General features: G+C 58.8%; 2 protein-coding genes across 4 annotated transcripts in view; one reads left to right on the forward strand and one right to left on the reverse strand.

Moving 5' to 3' along the window:
- ADRM1 (ADRM1 26S proteasome ubiquitin receptor) overlaps positions 1–4,213 on the reverse strand; it is an 83,453-nt gene extending 79,240 nt beyond the window's left edge. The window contains exon 1 of the mRNA XM_050745102.1: positions 4,210–4,213. The gene's annotated coding sequence lies outside the window, so the exon portion shown is untranslated. The remainder of the gene's footprint in view (positions 1–4,209) is intronic.
- PSMA7 (proteasome 20S subunit alpha 7) overlaps positions 1–10,431 on the forward strand; it is a 189,055-nt gene that overhangs the window by 93,867 nt on the left and 84,757 nt on the right. The window lies entirely within an intron of this gene.

Consider the following 10,431-nt stretch of genomic DNA (forward strand, 5'->3'; position numbering starts at 1 on the left):
TGATGGAGGTCCTAGGTGCTGATGGAGGTCCTAAGTAGGCCACAGAGGCACTCGAGCCTCAACTTCCTGGGGGCTTGGTGAGGCTCAGAGGAGGCAGAGCAAGGGAAAGCTGTTTGGAGGGCATGCGAGCATTGCCAGGGCTCTGCCCAGCATCCACCACATATCCTAGGAACAGCCCTGAATCCTCCTTTGGGAACTACCCATAGGTTGGTACTAGGCTGAGCCCATCTCTTGCCCCAGATAGGGCATGTGACTGGGACCTGGGCATCACTCATCGCCTGGGCATCACTCATCGCCTGGCCATAATCAGTCAGATCATACTTGGGCCCTTCATGGACCCCAGGTCTGAGCTGGGATGTCAGCCTGGAGGTGCCATGCCAAGGGTAAGTGCTGCCTGAGAGGACGGCAGGCTGAGCCCAGGGTGGGGACACCAGTTCTGATGGTAGCCATCGGGCTCCTGGATCCAGCCATGCCTGAAGGAGATAGCACCACCAGTGTACTCTCAGATGCAGGCAAGGTTTCCGTCCTGGTAAATGAAGCACCCTGAGCTCTCTGCCCACCTCGCCGCACAGGGAGAGGACGGCCACCTGTCCCAACCGGTCTCTGACTCCCTCCTCTCCTCATCAGGGCATTCCGGGCTGGGGTCACCCTTCAGAAGAGCACACAGGGGGGCACTCAAGATGCACACCAGGGAGCCCCAGATGTTTCCACCAGGGTCTTTGTGCCACTGGCTCGTCCAGTGCTGCTCAGGTGGGACACAGAGCCCAGGGGACGGAGGAGTTGTCCGGTGACCTCACCGCACATCCCTTGGGCACTCCCATCTCTGCTTGGATCAGTTAAGCAACTTCAGAAAAAGTGAGAGGATGATGTGACACCTGGAAGAGGCAGATCCAGGTGAGGTTGGCCAGTGTAGGGCAGGGGGCAGGGGGACGCACCAGGGTAACAAGCGCCCGGGGACGTGGACAGCCCTTCCCCCAGGGCCATGGGGAGAGCCCAGCTGGCCCCACCATGTCCTGCAAAGGCAGCCTCTGGCCTGGGTCTAGGAGCTGCGCCTCCATCGTCCTCCATCAAGGCCCGGGTCTGGCCCCTGCTGCCCCCTGCTCATGCCCTTGGTCTGGCCCAGGCATCCAGCTGCCCTCTGCTCATGCCCTTGGTCTGGCCCGGGCATCCAGCTGCCCCCTGCTCATGCCCTTGGTCTGGCCAGGGACCTCGGATTCCCAGCTGCAGCCGGTATGCAGCCATGCCACATTGGTGGGTTCCAAGGAAAGTGACATGAGGCCCTACAAAGCTTTTCGGTCCCAGGCACTCTCCCCTGCTCCCCAGCGGACAGCCCAGGCGGGACAGCTTGTTCCCTTGTTTTCTGGTTTTGTGTGTGTGTGAGTGGAAGTGTGTATGGCAGAGTGTGTGTGGGTGAGAGTGTGAATGTGAATGTGTAGTGTGTGTGTGGAATTGTGGGAGTGTGTGTGGAAGTGTGAATGAATATGTGTATGAATGGAAGAGTGTGGAATTGGAAGTGTGTGTATGAGAGTGTAAGTGTGGAAGTGTTCGTGCGTGTGAGTGGAAATGTGTGTGAGAGTGTGTGTGGAATTGGGGGAGTGTGTGCATGTGTATGGAAGTGAATGAGTGTGAGTGTGTGAGTGGAAGAGTATGTGTGGAATTGGGAGTGTGTGTGCGTATGGGTGTGAGAGTGTGAGTGTGGAAGTGAGTTTGTATGTATGTGTGAGTGTGTGAGTGGAAGAGTGTGGAATTGAGGAGGAAGTGTGTTTGAGAGTGTGTGTGTGGAATGAGGGAAGTGTGTACATGTTTGAGTGTGTGTGTGGAATGGGGGAAGTGTATGTGTGTGTGGAATTGAGAAGTGTGTGAGAGTGTGTGTGTGTGGAATGGAGGAAGTGTGTACTGTTTGAGTGTGAGTGTGTATGTGTTTGTGGAATTGAGGGGGAGGTGTGTGTGTGTGTAATGGGGAAGTGTGTACGTGTTTGTGATTGTGTGTGGAATGGGGGCAGTGTGTATGTGTTTGTGTGTATGGAATTGAGGGGGAAGTGTGTGTGAGAGTGTGTGTGTGGAATGGGGGAAGTGTGTATGTGTGAGTGTGTGAGTGTGGAATGGGGGAAGTGTTTTGTGTGTGGAATTGAGGGGAAGTGTGTGTGTGAGAGTGAGTGTGTGTGTAGAATGGGGAAGTGTGTATGTGTGTGTGAAACTGAGGGGAAGAGTGTGTGTGTGTGTGGAAGGGGGAAGTGTCTAAGTATGTGTTTGAGTGTGTGTGTAGAATTGAAGGGAAGTGTGTATGTGTTTGAGTGTGAGTGTGTGTGTGTGGAATGGAGGGAAGTATGAATGTGAGTGTGAGTCTTTGTGTGTTTGTGGGATGTGTGTGGGATGAGTGTGTGAGTGTGTGTGGGATGAGTGTGTGTGTTGAGTGTGTGTGTATGGGATGAATGTGTGTTGAGTCTGTGTGGGATGAGTGTGTGTTTGGAGGATGAGTGTGTGAGTGTGTGGGATGAGTGTGTGTGTGGGATGAGTGTGTGAGTGTGTGGGGGATGAGCGTGTGTTTGTGTGTGATGAATGTGTGTGTGCTGAGTGTGTGGGATGAGTGTGTGTGTGTGGGATGAGTGTGTGTGTTGAGTGTGTTGAGTATGTGTGTGGGATGAGTGTTGTGTGAGTGTGTGTGGGATGAGTGTGTGAGTGAGTGTGTGGGATGTGTGTGAGTGTGGGGGGATGAGCCTGTGTTTGTGTGTGATGAGTGTGTGTGTGCATAGGATGAGTGTGTATGTGAGTGTTGAGTGTGTGTGTGTGAGTGTTGAGTGCGTGGGATGGGTGTGTGTGTGGGATGAGCGTGTATTTGAGTGTGTGGGATGAGTGTGTGTGTGGGATGAGCGTGTATTTGAGTGTGTGTGGGATGAGTGTGTGTGGGTGTGGGATGAGTGTTGAGTGTGTGAGTGCGAGTGTGGGTGTGTGAGTGAGTGTGTATGGAAAGGCGTGCGGGCAGCAAGTGACAGTGATTCGTGCCCAGACCCAGGGGAAGGGGGGTCTGCCTCTAGAGCAATTCTCGACCCCTGCCCTGGCTCAGGGCTTTGTGGAGGGAGGACTGTTTCTCCCACCCTGACCTGTCCCTTGCAGGGCGGAAGGGGACAGTGTCAGTTTCCTCCTAATACCTCTCTCACAGCTCGCACCAAACACCCTCAGACACACCCACAGACTCACAGACGCATGTGCACACACACATAGCCCGGAGAGACACGCACAGACATACCCGGATGCACACAGTCGTGTACATTGACAGGCACATAGACCCACGCACGCACACGCATGCATCCCTTGCCTGCTTCTTGGGAGCCCCCATCCTTCCTCACCCAGGACACAGGGGCGCGCCCACATTCACTGGATCCCAGCCCCAGCACTGATCAAATCTGGGTTAGTTTTTCCAGCAGGCACCAGTTCCCCAGGAGCTGCCCTGGATCTGGAGGACTCCAGGGAGTCAATAGAGAGGGCCGTCCCGTCCCTGTCCCCATCTCCGTCCTCGTCCTCGTAGGGCCCAGACTCCTCCTCCAGGACTAGGCTCCCTGAGCCCACCTGCACCGCTCAGCCCCTCCACCGGGCGCCTCTTTCCGACCTTCTGCAGGGGAAGAGGGCCCAGGGCTCCAGGAGGGGTCAGGGCTGTGTTTGCCCTAGGGGTGAGAGCATACACTACCTGGGACAACGGTCAGCAGCTCCGGGAACAGCACAGGCAATGGGAAGACCTGGAGTAAACCTGAAGGCTTCTGGGAGGAGGCACCCACGGGGGCAGGTGCCAGGTGGGGCGGAGCCTGAGGGGCGTGTGTCTGGGGAGGGGCATGGAGGTACAGGAGGCGGGGACAGAGGGAGGAGGAGGGGCCACCTCCCCACCAGGCTTCAGGTTCCAGGGTAAAGCCGGCCTCTCAGCCTTACACCGAGAGCCTTACACCGAGAGTGGATCCAGGCAGCAGCCGGACGGGGGCCGGCCTGCCCAGTACTCACCTCGGGCCTCCAGTGTGCCCGCCCCGTGGCCATCCTTGCTTCCTCCCCAGACAGACTGCCCCACCCAGGCGGGAGGCAGGGGGTGGACAGAGATGGGGCTAGCCCTCCAGCAGCCCTGGGCACTGTGTGCTGGCCACACGCCCCACGTTCTTGTCTGTCGCCCTCCACTAGATCCACCAGGCACCTGCCTGTGCTGACCTCAGCTGCTGGAGGGGAGGGCCCCACCGGCCCGTGTGTGGAGCAGTCGGGAGCACGCGGCCCCTGGCTGGCCTGCCTAGCCTTGCGCCCTGGCTGGGGGTCTGCAGGACGGACCAGGGTCACCAAGCCTGGTCCCCACTGCTGGGACGTAGGTTGAGGGGGTAGGCAAGGTGTTTGGGGCAGACACCGCAGGGTTTCAGGGCACCCTGGCATGGGAAGCAGGAGGAGCTGGATGCCAACCAGTTTGAGGTTCCAGACATCCCCCTCCCCCAGGGCCTGTCCCTACTTCTGGCCTGGCCCAGCGGCCCCCTGGCTTGACGCTTACCACTGTTCAGGGCCTGATTCACCCCCAGGCACTGGCAGGGATGGGGGCTCATGGCCTGGGTTTGGCTCGGAGACCCCCAGGCAGTGCTGCTCTGCTGGATTATAGCCACAGGAGGTCCCACCAAATGCTCTTAGGGATGGGGTGAGGGCTCCCGGGCTGTGGCTGGGCCCCCCACAGCTGGACTTGGGTTTGGGGCCAGGTCCCAGATGCCCTGGAGCCCTCTCGGTCCTTCGGAGGGTTCTGGAAAAGCACAGTGGAGACCGTTCTGCTTTCTGTCTTCTTTTCTGTTTTCTCTATCACGTCTTCATTCTTAGCCCACGGAGGGAGGCTGCACAGATGCAATCTGTTCCATTCATTCAGCAAATACTTCTCAGCCAGCCCTGGGAGGTGCACACTGCGCGCCAGCAACAGTCTGGTTCACACGGAGGGACTTTCTGGGGAGGTAGGAGCTCCTTTCCTCAGGCGAAGATTTTTCATTCCTCCAGTTTCTCCGGCAGCCTCTGCACTCACTGGGCTGTTGACCCTCGGATCAGACCTGGGTCCTCAAGACCTCTAGAGGCACCACCTCCTCCAGGGAGCCCTCCTAGGATCACCCCTTCTCTCGTGCTTGATGTCTCCACCAGGCGCCATCCTTAGGAGGGAAGAGTGCTGGGTCAGGCTCCATTCAGTTCTTCACTCTCCCTGCCCCAACCTCTGCCCTCGGACCCAGGCTCCGGGGCTCAGCAGGCCCCCGGGCTCAGCAGGAAGAGCTGAGGTGTGATTGGAGCTTGGTTTTCTGGGGGCCGCTGTCCTGGCCTGTGGTGTGGGTGTGACCCTGCCTCTTTCTTTATTTTTTGTAGAGACAGGGTCTCTCTATGTTGCCCAGGCTGGTCTTGGGCTCCTGGCCTCAAGCAATCCTCCTGCCTTGGCCTCCTGAAGTGTTGGGAGTACAGGCATGAGCCTCCATGCCCAGCCTGTGACCCTGTCCCTTAAGCTGGCTGTATCAGCCCTGGGTGAGCAGGGAGCAGACCCCGAGGGGCCTGCAGGCTTTCTTCCTACGGATGGACCACGGCTGGCTCTACAGCCATCCTGCCTGGGCCCCTTGAGACCTGCCAAGCTGCCATCACCCATCACTGCCCCTCGGCCTGCTCTCTCAGCCTCACTTCTCACAGGAGCCAGGCAGCAAGAGACACCGATGCCCTGACAGAGGGTCATCTCTGCAGTCACACTTTCCCCACCACCCCCACCACGGCCAGGCTGTCTGTGCCCAGGCCCCCTGTCCCAGCAGGATGGCGCTTGGACCCCTGAGGCATTGCTAGGAGATTAAGCAGGGGCTCCTCACAGGGACCCCAAGGCAGCTGCAGGGATGACCACCACTATTCCCCTCCACTTCTCATGCATCCTCAGCCAGGGTTTGACTCCACTGTTGTGAGCTCAGGCATCACAATTGCCTGAGTCAGGCCAATGCCAGGCCAGAGCGACTGATCCTGGGGTTCTGTTAACTGAAAGGCAGCCTCCTTTCCTGCCTGGGGATGGAGGAGGGGACAGGGGAGTCACTTGGAGCCGCAGGGAGAGACCTCAGTAAGATACTCCCTGCCTGAGGTTGAAGCACACACAGGATAAGATGAGATGGAGGGAGCAGCTGTACTTGAGCCCAGATGCAGCTGTGCCTGAAACTCACTGCCCTGGACTTCGTGGGCACAGAAAACAGCACATGCTCCTTGTCCTTAGGCCCTTTGGAGTTGGGCTCTGTCACTTTCAACCAAACTATAGCAACTAATATCTGGCTCTCCCGTTCTCTCTGTCCTTCCCACCACCGAAGCCTTGAGCCCAATTCTGTCTGGTCTGCAAAGGCAGGTAAACCAGACTCAACTTTTTATTCCAAGTCGGTGGCCTCAGACGCCATTCTTGTCACACCCAGGCCCTGAGCTCGTCAGGATGCACCCAGAGCTGGCTCAGAATGTCACGGGGGAAAAAAAGGCATGGAACAAAAAAAGAAAAATTTACATTCCCAAATTCAAATGAGCTCCTGCAGAAAGAGAGAAAGCAAATATGAGTTCCTTGGAAGAGGCAGCACAGTGCTGGCCCCAGACCCCCACAGGTGCCTTGGCTGTAACCAGCAGGACAATTGTCCTGCACTGGCCCTGGCGGCCCTGCGCCTCACCCCCATATTACTCACCAGCAGCTGTGTCCCCATGCAGCAGAGACAGAGCACGGCAGGGACAGCACCTGGGCACACCATCAGCTCCAAAAAGAAGGGTCTTTTCTGGGCACCAGAGACGCTGGTGGCAGAGCTGCTCTCCCGACGGCACAGGGTGATGGGACAGCATCCTGCTGTCCGCTGCTGTGACACCAGCATGGCCACCAGCCCAGAGCTCCTCTCATCCCAGCCCCTGACTGCCCATTTGACCAGTCTCATCTCTTGAACATCCACGTGGCAGTTCAACCTCGACACCCTCAACAGGGCACCTCTTCGTCCCCCAAACCTCTCCCTCTGGTTCATTGTCAGCACCTCCTTTGAGGCGTTTGAGCCCAAATTGTGGAGTTGGGCTGGGCCCCTCGCCTCCTCTGCCCTCTCATACCTCACATGCCAACCCACGTCACAATCCGCCCAGGTCTGCCTGCCCCCACTGCCACCGCCACCATCGCCTCCCACCTGGAGTCTTGCAACGCCTCCCCTGTGGTCTCTCTGCCCTCATCCACCTAGAGACCACTCTCCAATGCAGTCAGGGGGTCCCGTAAAAGTGTTCCCCAGGCCCTCCTGGAGCGCCTGTCCAAGAAAACACCAGCATCCTTGCAGCAGCTCAAGGGGCTACAAGACTTGCCCCTGGAACGCACTTCCCATGCCCCCGCCTGAGCTCCAGCCGCATGAGCTTCCTCGTTGTCCCTAGAACACGAACGTGGTCCACCCCTTGCCCTTCACTCCTGCTGTTCCCCTTCCTGGAACTCTGCTCCCTCCAATATCCACCTCCCTCTCTTCCCCCTTTGCTCATGTGTCTCCTCAGTGGAAGCTCCCTGGCCACCCTTTCAAAATTGGAACCTTGGCCGTGTCAAGGTGGGTCCTCCAGGAAGCAGATGCTGAGACAGCACGGGAGGTAGAGAGATGTGTTGGGGTGAGGCCTGTGAAGGATCGGGGGTCAGGGCACAGGGGCAGCTGAGCTGGGGCCCCACCTGGCATGCGTTCCCTCCCTCCCTCCTGCACTCTCCCACCTCGGCTGTGGCCACTGCAGGTCCTGGAGGCTCACGCTCCTTCCCTGCGCCCTGGCCACTGGACTTTCTCAGGCTGGGGTGGCCGCACTTGTCCATGCACAGAAACAATTGGGCCAGGGGGTGCCATGGCGCCCAAGAGGGCCCTGAGTCTCACACTCAGCCCCTCCCACCCTCCTCTTCTGAAAACAGCGGCCCCACCTCCTCCTGCTGATCAGGGCCACTCACCCTGACAGAAAGGTGGCTCCTTGTCTTGTCTGCTAGAGCTCAGGAGCTCAAAGTGCCTGGGAGCCATCCACAGCTGTATCCCCAGTGAGCAGGTCCATCCCCAGTGAGCCATCCCCAGTGTATCCCCAGTGTCCCTCGGAGAGGAGAAGCTTGAGCCCTGCAGAGCCCAGAGTTTGGAAAGCATGGATTCCCCTGATGGATGCCAGACGGGGCCCCTCCTGCTCCTTCCCTGGTCCTGAAGGCCTATAGTCTTCTTGTTGGTAGACGCGGCACCATGGAAAGGTCTCTGCTCTGTCATCCTTGTCTGCAGGGCAGCGCCAGCCTCAAAGGTGAGTGCCCCGGGCTGGTGTGCCTCCGGAGGCTGCTTCTGGGTGGTGTGGCAGGCCAGACCCTGGTGGGCCCATGGCCAGGGGGCCATGCTGGCTCCGACTTCATGGGAAGAGGGTCCCCTGGCCAGATGCCACACTGTAGGAGTCTCTGCCTGTGGATCTGGAGTCCATAGGCCCCTGGATTGCAGTGTAGGCTCAACAGGCAAGAGAGGCCACACCTAGAGCAGGTCTGTGGCCCATGAGGACTAGGGGAAGGGGACCCATGGAGCCAGCTCGCCAGCAGCTATTTGCTGTCCTCAGAGAATGTCCCCTACTTGGGGCTGGGTGTTGAACACTTGTTGGCGGTCAGACATTCAGAGGCAGCAGCAGCAGATGGGCCTTGGGAGGTGGGGGTCGGTGCCCTTCGGCCCACACATAGCCTCCAGGGTGGCCACTGCACTCAATGAGGCCTCACTGCACTCACCTTGAACATCCCAGTTCGAGGGTGGCCAATGACAGCGGCTTGCTAATGTCATGTCTTCAGGGTGGATGGCTTCTGGTGGGTGTTTGCTTGTGATATGAAACCAACAAGCTAGGCCCATAGTCACTTGGCCATCCACATGGCTCTGACCCAGAGCTCCTGTCTCCATCTCTAGTCCTTTTTCTCCCCTGCCCGGACCAGCCTGACGGGACATTGGCCTCTGCCCATGAATCCAGGGATGGTCTCCCCTGGCCACTTTCTTTTTTCATCACAAGGTACACAACATAGCCACTCCCTGGGACAGAGCCTCCCAGGGCTAGACAGGCTACACAGGGACCAGCACATACACTCTGCATTGCTGTGGCCGCATCAGGCTCCAGCCCAGAGGACACTGCCCTCCTGTTTGGGCAAGGACATGGGCCTCTCGTATGGCTGCTGGTCACCCTGGTGCGCTTGCTGACCTCAGGTTGGGCTGGACATGTGGCCATGGGAGGGGGTGGGCCTGGGTGACCTCGGGCAAGGGGCTCACCAGCGCTGCAGGGCGGCAAGTCCTGCCCAACTTTATGGCCTTGCAGGGGCTGGTGAGGTCAGATACCAAGCACTCCCACCGAGTCTGGTCGATAGGGGGCATTCACGGCCGCCAGCCACGGTCATGATCAGACCTGGGGGCCAAGCCAGGCCCTCTCCTCTCCAGGCAGCCTCCATTTACAGCAGCTCAGAGAAGTTTGGTAACTCACCCGGGTCCCCACTGCCAGGAGTTGAACCCCGGGGCCTCCTTCTGACTTCCCACGAGGGTGCCCTGAGGTGACCCACAGGCATGTGATGGATATGTGTCACCACTGTGGTGATGGGCTGCAGAAATGGGTCTCCTGGCCGATGCCATGCTGTGTGGGATTCCCCGCCTGTGGGTCCAGATTCCATGGGCCCCTGGGTCTTGGTGCAGCCTCTGCAGGGGTTTCAGAACAGCTGTAGGGCAGGTGTGGGCTGAGCTGTCCCCCCTGAGGCTGTGGGGCAGAGAAAACACCATGAAAGCCCCTTCTGTCTGGGTCGTCTGGCCCAGGCCGGCACTGCCCAGGCTCTCCAGGGCTGGTCAGTTCACGGGGAAGCCTGGGCAGCTGTGGATGACAGGGGAGGAGGGGTGGGGAGGGAGAATGACTGGGCCGGCCTCCAGACCCCTTCATCCTTGGTTCTGTTTGGGGCTCCAATTTATATTCCCCATTCCAAGATGGGGACACTGAGGCTCCAGCCAGGGAAGGAGAGAGCCAGGGCCCCCTCTTAACCCCCACCCAATGCCATCTCCTGCAGCCTCAGTGGGTACTTGGGGAGGAGAAGGGCTTGGGGAGGAGTTCACTCAACAAGAAGTTGCTGGTTTGGGTGGGGACAGTGAGTCAAGGGCTGCAGCAGGGGTGGGTGGCAGCTCTGATGGCCCCACAGCCCCTTGCTGCCCAGTTCCATGAACTTTTCCCTTTGAAAACTTTTCCCTGGTCCAGGCACAGCCCCTCCTCACTGGGTGAGTTAGGGTGAGGTGCAGGGAACCTGGGGGAACCAATATGAAGAGAGGGTTTGCAGGTGGAGTGGGATGAGTACAATCGAGTAGTCAGAGAGGGAAGCCGAACCCCTCCCCTCAGAGCAGACTCCTAGAAGCCATGGAATAATGGGCTGGCTGGGGCCACTGGTCTGGGGGTTCCTCTCTGCAGTCAGACCGGAGGTGGCAA

This window comes from Macaca thibetana, chromosome 10, assembly GCF_024542745.1.
Source record: "Macaca thibetana thibetana isolate TM-01 chromosome 10, ASM2454274v1, whole genome shotgun sequence".
Taxonomy (NCBI): Eukaryota; Metazoa; Chordata; class Mammalia; order Primates; family Cercopithecidae; genus Macaca; species Macaca thibetana.